Below are 12631 nucleotides of genomic sequence, written 5' to 3' on the forward strand. Positions count from 1 at the left end.
CATTGACAGATCAGATATAAACAATAACTGACCTCCATTGGATCTTCGCACAGCATGGCAACAATAAATCCCAACATTTCCTCAACTATCACTTTATATGCCAACTGGTATTGTTAGGTGTGTGACAGAGATATTATACGGTATCCAGTGATGTTCAACCTTCCACCATGGCTGTGTGGGGTGTGGCGAATTGCCTGAAACCACGAAACGTAATCTCGGTGTTATTAATTTAGCTGTTATCAACCGTGCATTGGTTCCCTACAGGACCATTCTCAAACGCTAAAGACGCTAAACGTTTTGTAGGTCAGTGGCTCTCTGAGGTGACAACAGAGACCACACTCCTCATCTAACAGACTGTGTTGCCTTTTACTGGTCGGATAAGACATGACAAGCCGCATGCTCTATATCTGCGAAATTTCGCTAATTCACTCTGATACAATATATGAGGTATACTTGTGCTGAGTAGAATATCTGATATATCTCGCCCTATTCCTTCGAATATTCTGATATTCTACAGCTTCTTCTTCAGGTAGAATGAAAGGTACAAAAATATGCTGAAATTTGCTTCTCAGACGACTGTAGCAACGGCTGTCCTGAACCGTTTAGTAGATTGCAATCCAAAACAGCAGATGCATACACAGAGCGGTGTGGCTCAGTGTCTTGAATGTTAGGATGAGACAATAAGACTTCCTGATGCGCTCACAGATTCAGCTACAGATTTCTCCAAAATAAGAAATTATGCTCTCTCGATCAAAAGCAGGTTTTTTTTCCTGAGCACATTACGTGTTTCCACCCCTAGCCATAAGTTGATGCATCCAGCAATGTCGAACATAATGGGAGTGTTGGTCTGTGTGTTATGGTGTGAAATGGCATAAGTAAGCATAGGCGCACTATCCTTCAAAACATTGAATACAGTATATTCCCTAGTCAACATCATTGTGACACTATACTCCTTCCACACGTGCGTCTTTTAAGGGGTGCATTTGACCGCATCGAACAACGCAGGTGGAGGGGGTTCCAGAATTAGAAGATATTCGGGGATTGGAAAGCATTGCCCATTCCCCGACTTAAATTCCATTTATCATGTGTGGGATGCGAGAAGGAAACATATTGCAGGAAGTCAACATATACCAACGACAATCAACCTGCAGTCAACCTCGCTGGGGGCACGTAGCAAAGAAAAAAAATAAAAAAAAAGAAGTCAAATGGCTCTGAGCACTTTGCGAGTTAACTTATGAGATCATCAGTCGTCTAGAACTTAGAACTAATTAAACCTAACTAACCTAAGGACATCACACATACACATGCCCGAGGCAGGATTCAAACCTGCGACCGTAGCGGCCGCTCTGCTCCAGACTGCAGCGCCTAGAACCGCACGGCCACTCCGGCCGGCGAGCACGTTGCAGAACACACCGAATTAAGAACCACGTCCCCTCTTTTGAGTGCCCAGGGGACCATCACAAATAGCGGTGACTTCAGTATAGTTATTGTTCCTGAATAAAAGTGTAATTTCTGTTCATCTCACTGCGTATTTTGATATTTGTAATTTAGGAGCCGTCACATGTAGCTCCAAGATTTCTCCCTCTGAGCAGTGGAAGCTACAGCATGATGCACATAACGTAATTAGTGGTATGAGGTAACAGTAGTATATAGTATCTCTCTCATGGGAAATACCGTCAGAATTGTAATCCGATTATACTATGTAAGCCATCGGTAGGATATTGATACGTGGTTGATATCGAGAACTATTACGTAAAAGATATGAAATTGTGAAAACCAGACCAAAATACATAAGTTCTTTTAATCCCAGAGTCTGGAGATGATCGCAACTCGTTGCAGAATCCACGGCAGCAAGCAGGACAGACCAGAAACATTACTGTCAGCGGACGGCTTTGTGCCGGGGAAATCAGCCCATCCTTTGTACACCATTTGAGATAGTGGCCTCTGTCGGTGGAGGGCGCTTTGATTGCACATCAGGCCAGCGAGTGTCTGGGCGGTCACCTACTGACCATTGGCTGCGGTGGATGATCGACCGACCTCGTGGGAAATATCTAGTGCTGCGACTATATATGGTGCATGTTCTTATAATTTTGGGTTCTATCTGTCTGCGCGATATATGATGAGTGTCTGATAGTCGATAGCTACAATCACAATGCAGAAGTGATGATTTTGTATGGTGTAGGATACGAATTGTTTTTACCACATCGATGTGATATGGTGTATAACCGTTTGTGGCTATACAGCCTGGTTGGAGATTGGGTAACCCAGAAAAACTCAAGCTTTAGTTGACAGTAACAAAGCAGTGTAATTGGCGGTAGTTTCCGTATTTAATGACCTATAGACAACTTTTGCAGGTTTTTAACTGTCAGTGCAATACGAATGCTGTATGTTTTTCGGCCTGTGCAAAATAGTTTGCGCGCTAAGTGCCTCAGGGAGATAGGCTGGATGAAGATTGTGCTAGAACCCGCCGCGATCTTTTTAGAGTCTTTGTCAAGTATGGCAGTATTCCTTGGAATAAAAAATGTAATTACATCTCAAAATTGAAGCAAACTACTGTGCAGCTATCTTTTTTGAAAGTTTATTTAGAGACATATTCAGTTGGCTTTAATAACTCCTAAAGCAGCCCATGCTCAAAGACAAGGGAAGGCTGCAGTGTTTCTCACAAGAGTGCACGAAGTCTCTCAGGGATGAAGACAGAGAGGTTCCACAAATGCGCCAAAACTTGCCACGTTCTTTTTAGAGTCTGTGTTCAAGCGTGACGGTATTCCTCGGAATAAAAGGGGTACTTACATCGCAAAGCTTTAGATATTCTTCCACCATCTTCACAGCTCTCTCTCTCTCTCTCTCTCTCTCTCTCTCTCTCTCTTTGTGCAGTGGTACATTTAGTTCCTGTGACATCTTCAAGATGTGTATGTAGCAATATGCTGCACATTGCTTAAACACAAGACTTAACACTTCCTGAAGCAGTTCCTGTTAAATGACATGGGGTATGCGTGTGCCACGAGGAAAGAAAGAAGGTCGAGAGATTTACAGTGGAGCAGGAAGTAATCCAGTAGCTCAACGCAGACTAAGTCCTTTACCTGCCATTTTCTAAATGTTGGAGGGGACTGGAGGGGATGTGAGGGCCTACCAATAGCGCCCCCTGGTGGTGGTGTTGTAATATAGGTCAGTTCGTCTCTAGACCTCAACTTGAACACACAGCATTTGATATTCCCGACAATAAATTTGAACTACCTGCCATGAATTCAGTGCCTCGTTGGCATATCTATGGCGGCCGTCGCGGATCCGCCATCTTGAATAAATATGGCAAAAATGCAGAATGGGATGATGCCCGCTTCATCCCACTACTGACTGTGCTACAGACATTCATTTTTGGTATTCACTATAGGGAGTGTTATCGTGTAACGAACGGTAATAAAATACACAAGTCATGTGCGCAGTCGATGTCATTGCCTATAGGCACCATTTCAGGAGTCTTTGTACTAAGAGACGGCACAACACAGAAAGCAGTGTGAGGCATCTTCATACAACAGGTGCGATGGCAACAACCAGTGGCTGGCACAGAGCGCAACTAACTCCTGATTTCAGTACAACACATTAGCAGAAGTTCAGTCAGCGGCACCGACTGCAGGTTACAGCTGCGAGCATTAGTGGCAGCGTGCCGAGGAAAGAAAATTAGCATAAGAGCTGGCTTGTGTATCGAAATTCAAGGCCAGTAGTTACATCTGCGAATTCACCGTGTAAATTAATATCAAATAAACTCTTTACTGCAGAGGTTAATACAGTAAGAAATTTTGTTTAGTTTATATTCGTTTCAATAAAATGTCTGGAGAAAGTGAAGTGACACACTGTGGGGCGGCGGGTGGAATAATTTTGTTATTAAAATGTTCCTATTATTTATGCTGTTTGCTGTTCTCAACACTGGCTCTCTAACTACAATATTGGCAACCAGAAAGTGATTAGCAAAACGTGAAGCCTGTAATTCTACATCTACATCCGTACTCCGCAAGCCACCTGACGGTGTGTGGCGGAGGGTACTCTGAGTACCTCTATCGGTTCTCCCTTCTATTCCAGTCTGGAGAGAAAGTCTGATGTGGCTCAGTCAAATATTTTGGGCGAGAGAATTAATTTAATTACATTACACTCAGTAGACGAGCTCTGAACTTGCCCTTTGGAGATACGCTATCGCTGTAGTTTTATAGTTATTCAGTTGAAACTTCTCACATCTTTATGATTATGGCGGATCTCCATTCTACTTAAATTTAAACATCCTACCCTTATTTATTCGCCTACTTAATCTATCTTGCTTCCTTAATTTCTAAGACAAAAACCAGAAAATCATAAATTTCAACTAAAATTTTAATTTGTGAGATCCAGAATACTGTTTCTACTAAATTATTATGCAACAGGAATCTAAATATAAATTTTTAAGTTTCTAGCTCTTTCCTGTTGCGCCAATGATTTTTACAGAAAAACGTCCAAATTTCGAAAATGGTTAAAGTTATTGAGCTGATATTCAACGCATATTGATTTAGTATTACTCCTGACATGCTAGAAACGTTTCATGTTATTTACTTGATTTTTAAAATATTGCGCAACATTTATGACGTCAGAGCTAGTTACAGCGGACTGCCTGGCACACAATGGAAAGACTGATGTGAATTTTATACGGCGTGAGTAGGCTGCTTCCCTACAACACGTTCTCAAAAGTAGAGAGTGAGTACAATCTAACAGCATTAGTGAAGATCCGGTAGATCAGATACAAAAACTAGCAGTGAAACTAGTAAATTTAATCACTAATGACTCGAGTGAAAACGCGGATTCAAACCTTAGCGATGTTGATGTGAAACGGTAAATTCAAGTGCCAACGATCTCACAGAGAATTCTGAAGCAGTTATGAATGATGTCACTGAGAATGTAGATTTAACTAATAAAAATGACAGTAAAAATCTGTATTTAGTGCTAAGTGATATTACAAAATTGGAGTATGTCTTGCCTGATCATAATGAAGTGGTCGACTGGAATGACGACGTTAGAGAAAATGATTTTAATGCCCACATTACCAATGAACCGACAGAAGAATTTAGTAGGTTAAGTCATGCTACTACATCAGCTTAGACTTTGTCAACCTCAGATAGTAAGGATCAACAAATCAGTGAAAAGATCGATATAGGGACAGTGTTTAAAACACTTTTAAAAGAAAAGATAGAGGCTGCAAAAAGATTAGAAAATAAACACGATGAAATAAAAATGATATAATGAAGTTATATCCAGGAATAATTCAAATTAATAGTAATTTTTCGGCTTCAGAACGAAAGGTGCGTATCATATGGGTAAATCAAGAAACAAAAGAATGGGGTACCCCATTCACAAAAGTATGGGGTAATATATATTACCCCATTCTTTTGAGGAGGTCCGAAAGAACCAAACCTATATATCTATAAACACCTCCTGCAGCCATTATGTATTAAGAGACAAAGGAATTAATGACATTTAGCTGCTAGTGGTCGCTGATTGAAATCGATGTTGAAGGTTGAAAATTTGAGCTAAACTGGTATTCAAGCTTCAGTCTCACTACGCAGATGCTCTCACCACTAAACCATCCGGACACAGTAGTCATCGCAACTGCACGGACTACTCTAACACAATAGACCGATATCGAGGTTCAATGGTTCAAATGGCTCTAAGCACTATGGGACTTAACATCTGAGGTCATTAGTCCCCTAGACTTAGAACTGCTTAAACCTAACTAACCTAACGCCATCACACATACCCATTCCCGAGGCAGGATTCGAACCTGGAACTGTAGCAGCAGCGTGGTTCCAGACTGAAGCTTCTCCGACGCAAGGTTCTCTACCTCAGATTGTTCAGTGAAGCATTCTCTATGTTCTGTTACATTTTTGCACTCTCTTACGGAAACAACCTGTTGTGTCTGCGTGCTTATGTTCCTAGCAGTTCAAAGGGAGCACAACAGGAGATCTCCGAAGACTGTATCGGTAGAGACCCATCACAACCTGTAGTTAGTCAGTCAGGTTATTGGTAGTTTTCTTTCGGTGGGTACAATGTAATTAGAATTCATAGATAGTCATTTAATGGCAACTTATGGTTCAATTGTCATCTTGAGCATGTTTCCTGTTTGCCATTACGTAAGAGTTTGAGTTTTGGAGACAGGAGGGCCTAGTATGTTAAATTATTTTATACAATGTTCAACTCGAAATCGAAACATAATCGATCATGCAATTAGGATCCATGATACAATATTTTTGTAATTGTTTGTTACATTACATTTTAATTGTAAACACTTTACATTCCCAATAATTACGTACTCCATATATTTATTCGTAATGATGACGTTATTTTGTACTCTAATGGCCATTAAAATTGCTACATCAAGAAGAAATTCAGATGATAAACTGGTATTCATTGGACAAATATATTATACTAGAACTGACATGTGATTACATTTTCACGCAATTTGGGTGTATAGATCCTGAGAAATCAGTACACAGAACAACCACCTCTGGCCGTAATAACGCCCTTGATACGCCCGGGCATTGAGTCAAACAGAGCTTGGATGGCATGTACAGGTACATCTGCCCATGCAGCTTCAACACGATACCACAGTTCATCAAGACTAGTGACTGGCGTATTGTGACGAGCCAGTTGCTCAGCCACCATTGACCAGACGTTTTCAACTGGTGAAAGATCTGGAGAATGTGCTGGCCAGGCCCATCTGTTGACTCAGGTATCGAGACGTGGCCGCACGATCCGTTACAGCCATGCGCATAAGATGCCTGTAATCTCGACTGCTAGTGATACGAGGCCGTTGGTCTCCAGCACGGCGTTCCGTATTACCCTCCTGCATCTACCGATTCTATATTCTGCTAACAGTCATTGGATCTCGACCAACGCGAGCAGCAATGTCGCGATACGATAATCCGCATTCGCGATAGGCTACAATCCGACCTTTATCAAAGTCGGAAACGTGATGGTACGCATTTCTCCTCCGTACACGAGGCATCACAACAAAGTTTCACCAGGCAACGCCGGTCGACTGCTGTTTGTGTATGATAAATCGATCGGAAACTTTCCTCATGTCAACACGTTGTAGGTGTCGCCACCGGCGCCAGCCTTGTGTGAATGCTCTGAAAAGCTAATCATTTGCATATCACAGCATCTTCTTCCTGTCGGTTAAATTTCGCGTCTGTAGCACGTCATCTTCGTGGTGTAGCAATTTTAATGTTGAGTTGTGTATGAATATAATGTAGTGCAAAAGCTTTGGGGAGAGAAACCAACGGGGAACCGTTTAGTACTGTGAAGATGGGGTACAACAGCAGGCAACCGCGTAGTCTGCAGGGGCCGCTTCGGAAAGACTCCGGCTGCGAAGGATAGCCCTTGGGGAGCAGAGGCTGGACCATCATCCCAGCAGCTGCCCGGCAACTCACCACATCACTTTCCTCCTGCAGGGATTAAAAGCGCGTGGCAGCCGAGGAGCAACGATAGTGTGTGCGGCAGCTTAACTGAGCCACGTGTCGCCAGGGCGGGTAGGACGAGGAGAAGCACCGTGCAGCGGCAACTCCTGCGCTGGGCACGGCCTCCGTGGCAGACAGCCCGGCACCCGTGTGGACACGTGGTTGGGGATGCCCCAGTGAGGCGACGTTGACCGTCTGGTGGAAGCGCCTCATCCGGAGCAATGGGAGCACGGGGGAGCTAGAGAATGGTTCTAGTGCCACGCTAATGTCGGACATTAGCTACAGTTCCTTTTCTGTTCTTGCAACTCACACAGTCGGGTGAACAAATTGCAGAACGCTGATCTGTGCTGTGTCACTGAGGGCTACACAGCTTTTTATATACATGGTTGTCCATTGATAGTGACCGGGCCAAATATCTCGCGACATAAGCATCAAACGAATAAACTGCAAAGAGCGAAACTCGTCTAGCTTGAAGGGGAAACCAGATGGCGCTATAGTTGGCCCGCTAGATGGCGCTGCCATAGGTCAAACGGGTATCAACTGCGCTTTTTAAAATAGGAACCCCCATTTTTTAAATTACATATTCGTCTAGTACGTAAAGAAATATGAATGTTTTAGTTGAACCACGTTTTTCCGTTTGTGATAGATGGCGCTGTAACACTCACAAACATATAAGTACGTGGTATCACCACCATCACCGCCAGTGCGGAATACATTACACGTGTTAAAATAGACCGTTTACCAATTGCGGAAAAGGTTCTAACAACCGTACCACAACAAAGGTCAAAATTTTAATAACGATTGTGGTGTTGCTAACGCTGCTAAATACTGCATTATCGGCAACAACAGTCATATTATGTGGCAGGTGTCATTAGAGCACAGTTAATAGTCATTTCATGTAATAATGAAAAAACTAGGCACTCATCTTTTTGTGTTTCCCACGGTGGTCTCGTCGTAAAATCATGGCTCAGTCGTTGAAAATCTAGGTGTTTATGATTCCAAGCTCAGATACAAAGAGGCCTAGATTTTATTCTGTTATATTCAAAAGTTTTGTAGATGCGCTTCACAAACCATTATTGAAGCCTACACTTTTACTGGACAATGGTGATGTAAAAAGAAAATAATCAGGACTCTGAAATTAAGTTACACTCCCTTTTAATTGCTTTTATTGGAATATCACGTAAACACAAAACATCACTTCACAATACAAAACATACTTGAAAACATCTTCCTCACAGTCACTGTTAAAGTTTACATTTTATAAGCTGACTACGTTAAGCGTCTTTCCAACATGTCGTCCAAGACTTGACTTTCTCCACGCCCGACTCTCTAACAACTCAACTGACTAACTATCGCTTACGCACCCAAAATTCATAGTTACAAGTACGTCAAAGATCATAGTGACAAAAGAAAGAATACACATAAGAATAATATCATTGCAATATAAACATATCGATGTATCACAAATGAAATCAAATCCGAATGTTGTCTCAGAAATATGTTAAGTAGTTAACAGAAACACAGTAGAATACTACTGGTATCGAGAGGTTCAGGTGAAGTACCATAATGGTTAAATAATTCACGTACCATTACAAGGTCGATATCATGTTGATGTATGGCTATTGTGATCAAAATGCGCAATGGGCGTGTGCTATGTATGCTGCTCGGTATCCTGGACGACATCATCCACGTGTCCGGACCGTTCGCCGGATAGTTATGTTATTTAAGGAAACAGGAAGTGTTCAGCCACATGTGAAACGTCAACCACGACCCAATGGGCGTGTGCTATGTATGCTGCTCGGTATCCTGGACGACATCATCCTCGTGTCGGGACCGTTCGCCGGATAGTTATGTTATTTAAGGAAACAGGAAGTGTTCAGCCACATGTGAAAAGTCAACCACGACCTGCAACAAATGATGAGGCCCAAGTGGGTGTTTTATCTGCTGTCAGGGCTAATTCGCACATCAGTAGCAGGCAAATTGAGCGAGAAACGCGAATCTCAAAAACGTCGGTGTTGAGAATGCTACATCAACATCGACTGCACCCGAACCATATTTCTGTGCACCAGGAATTGCATGGCGACGACTTTGAACGTCGTGTACAGTTCTGCCACTGGGCACAAAAGAAATTACGGGACTATGACAGATTTTTTGCACGCGTTCTATTTAGTGACGAAGCGTCATTCACCAACAGCGGTAACGTAAACCGGCATAATATGCACTATTGGGCAACGACGGCTGCGACAAGTGGAACATCAGCGACCTTGGTAGGTTAATGTATGGTGCTGCATTACGGGAGGAAGGATAATTGGCCCCCATTTTATCGATGGCAATCTAAATGGTGCCATATATGCTGATTTCCTACGTAATGTTCTACCGTTATTACTACAAGATGTTTCACTGCATGACAGAATGGCGATGTACTTCCAACATGATGGATGTCCGGCACAGAGCTCGCGTGCGGATTAAGCGGTATTGAATAGCATATTTCATGACAGGTGGATTGGTCGTCGAAGCACCATACCATGGTCCGCACGTTCACCAGATCTGACGTCCCAGAATTTCTTTCTGTGGGGAAAGTTGAAAGATATTTGCTATCGTGTTCCACCGACAACGCCTGACAACATGCGTCAGCGCATTGTCAATGCATGTGCGAACATTACGCAAGGCCAACTACTCGCTCTTGAGAGGAATGTCGTTGCACGTATTACCAAATGCATTGACGTTGACAGACATCATTTTGAGCATGTATCGCATTGATGTGGTATTTGCATGTAATCACGCTGTAACAGCATGCGTTCTCACAAATGAAAAGTTCACAAAGGTACATGTATCACATTGGAATAACCGAAATAAAACGTTCAAACGCACCTACGTTCTGTATTTTAATTTAGAAAACCTACCTGTTATCATCTATTCGTCTAAAATTGTGAGCTATATGTTTGTGACAATTACAGCGCCATCTACGACAAAGCTAAAAAAATGGTCCAACGAAAACATTCATATTTCTCTACGTACTACACGAATATGTAATAAAATGGAGTTTCCTATTTAAAAAAACGCTGTTGATATCCGTTTGACCTATGGCAGCGCCATCTAGCAGGCCAACCATTGCGCCATCTGGTTTCCCCCTTCAAGCTAGACAAGTTTCGTTCTTTGTAGTTTTTTCGTTTGACGCTTATCTCGTGAGATATTTGGCCCGGTCACGGTTAATTGACCACCCTGTATTTTCTCATCTCCAAGTGAGCGCAGTAAGAGAAATAGTCCAGTTGTGGATCGACCAGCCGTCCTCCCGCGTTTGAGGCCGGACGACTTCCCCATGTCTGTGGGGTCACTCCAACATATTGACTAATTCTCGTGTGCTCGGTCTGCGCAAGATCATTCTAACTGACTTCAGACAGCCAACAATTAGTCCAGCTGAAATGCTCTGAATAAGACGGTCCTCAGAGACACTCAGAGGCAAGAATAATACCTACTATCGTGCCAGCAGAGCTTTACTTCCATGCTGAGCTCTCACTCGATGTCGGGAACCTCTTGGTCCAACAAACGACACCCCTGCCCATCCGTAATCAGTTGCTTAATAGAGTAGGAGACACTCACATATACATCTTATTTAGTCAATGAACATATTTATCCCAATGAACACGACATTTCTTTCATTGTTTATACAACATTTTAAATGAATTTTGTCCAGGTAAATGTTTCATATTTCACAATGTCCACATAAACAATATGTTATACAGTGTCATTCTGCAGTCACAACTTACCAAATGCCACACTAATTGTATGTCTCATTTTAAATGAGTGTATCTGTGTGTATGAGTGAGCGATGCCCGTTACTAGAAATTTATACTAACTGTTTGCATGTAGAATGAGAGGACCATCAGTCATCTATCAACGTTGTGTAAGACAAGTTTCTTCTTCAGGAAAACAGTATGAGAGAGTGTCACAGTTTAAATCCACAATCATGCAAAATATTGTCTACCATTTCGCTTCATGGAAGGGTGTGACAGTGTTTGAGTTGGGCATGAGTCACTGAATTTCAGTTGTCTAAATCGTAAATGTTAAGCTTGCAAATATGAGGTGATCGAATTTCTAACTGTAGTTTCTAGCCTGGCCTTATGGTCTGTTTCCAACGTTTATTTGAATGAATGATTGCCTCTGTGGATGACTGAAGTGTCCCGAGTACGTTTCTGTCTTGATATTTTTTCTTAACAATGGGAATGAAAAGTTGGCATCATTGTCTTTGACACCTTGTTTTTGCCATCGATACACGACTCGAACGTTTCCTATGTAGTGATGTGTTGGTAAACAGTAGTGAATTTTTTTTTGAGTTATTGACGAACGATCCCTACTCTAAGTTAGCCAACTACGGTGAAAAACAAATGTATTATAAATATAAATGGTGAGTTACGTAAAGTTACAAGCCTCTTGTGGCTAGTCTCCTCTCATTTTTCTCAAATTTTTTACTACTAATGTTTCTCAGTGGGGACAGACCGAGGGAGATCATTGCTGTAAATGAAACGTGTAATGGGGACTCTGATTGTAATTCGTGATATTTCAGCTAGTGTTGGGACAGTACTTGTTCTTCTGTCCTTCTTGTGCGGGTGAGCTGGGGCTTGACGGAGGCCACCTGCATTGAGTGTGGCAGAGAAACGTTGGGTCTGACCGGGCTGGATTTTCTGCGAATAGGAAGAGGAGTGGCGACTCCTCAGGGCCGCAGACCTGCGGCTCTTGGTCATTCCATTACGCAATAAGCGACGGCGAGCGCGACTTCCTGGAGCCAACATTAAAGATGTCATTGATGGTCGCCGTCTGCGCTTCGCTGGAAGCCGCCAGATGCAAGTACTGCGTTCAGTGATTCTCAGAATCTGAGGACCGAAGCAACGGAACGCCGGGCACACGGGCGCCTAGCGTCCGGGCGATATTTTGCTCGCCTTTCGTGGCGGTTTTCAAAGCTGCTTTCGCGCACCGCGCGGAATTCAGAGAGCTGATATCGGGCAACTCAAGAAGATGAGATGTGATGTCAAGGAGCTCTACGGGAAATTGGCGCAACGGCCACGACGAGTACTAATAATGCTATCCAGTTTGGTGGAATTTTGTGGAGTGCGCTGAACAATGATGACAGGCACATTTTCCCGTAACTCCCTACGATTGGA

The sequence above is a fragment of the Schistocerca gregaria genome, chromosome X (assembly GCF_023897955.1).
Source record: "Schistocerca gregaria isolate iqSchGreg1 chromosome X, iqSchGreg1.2, whole genome shotgun sequence".
Taxonomy (NCBI): Eukaryota; Metazoa; Arthropoda; class Insecta; order Orthoptera; family Acrididae; genus Schistocerca; species Schistocerca gregaria.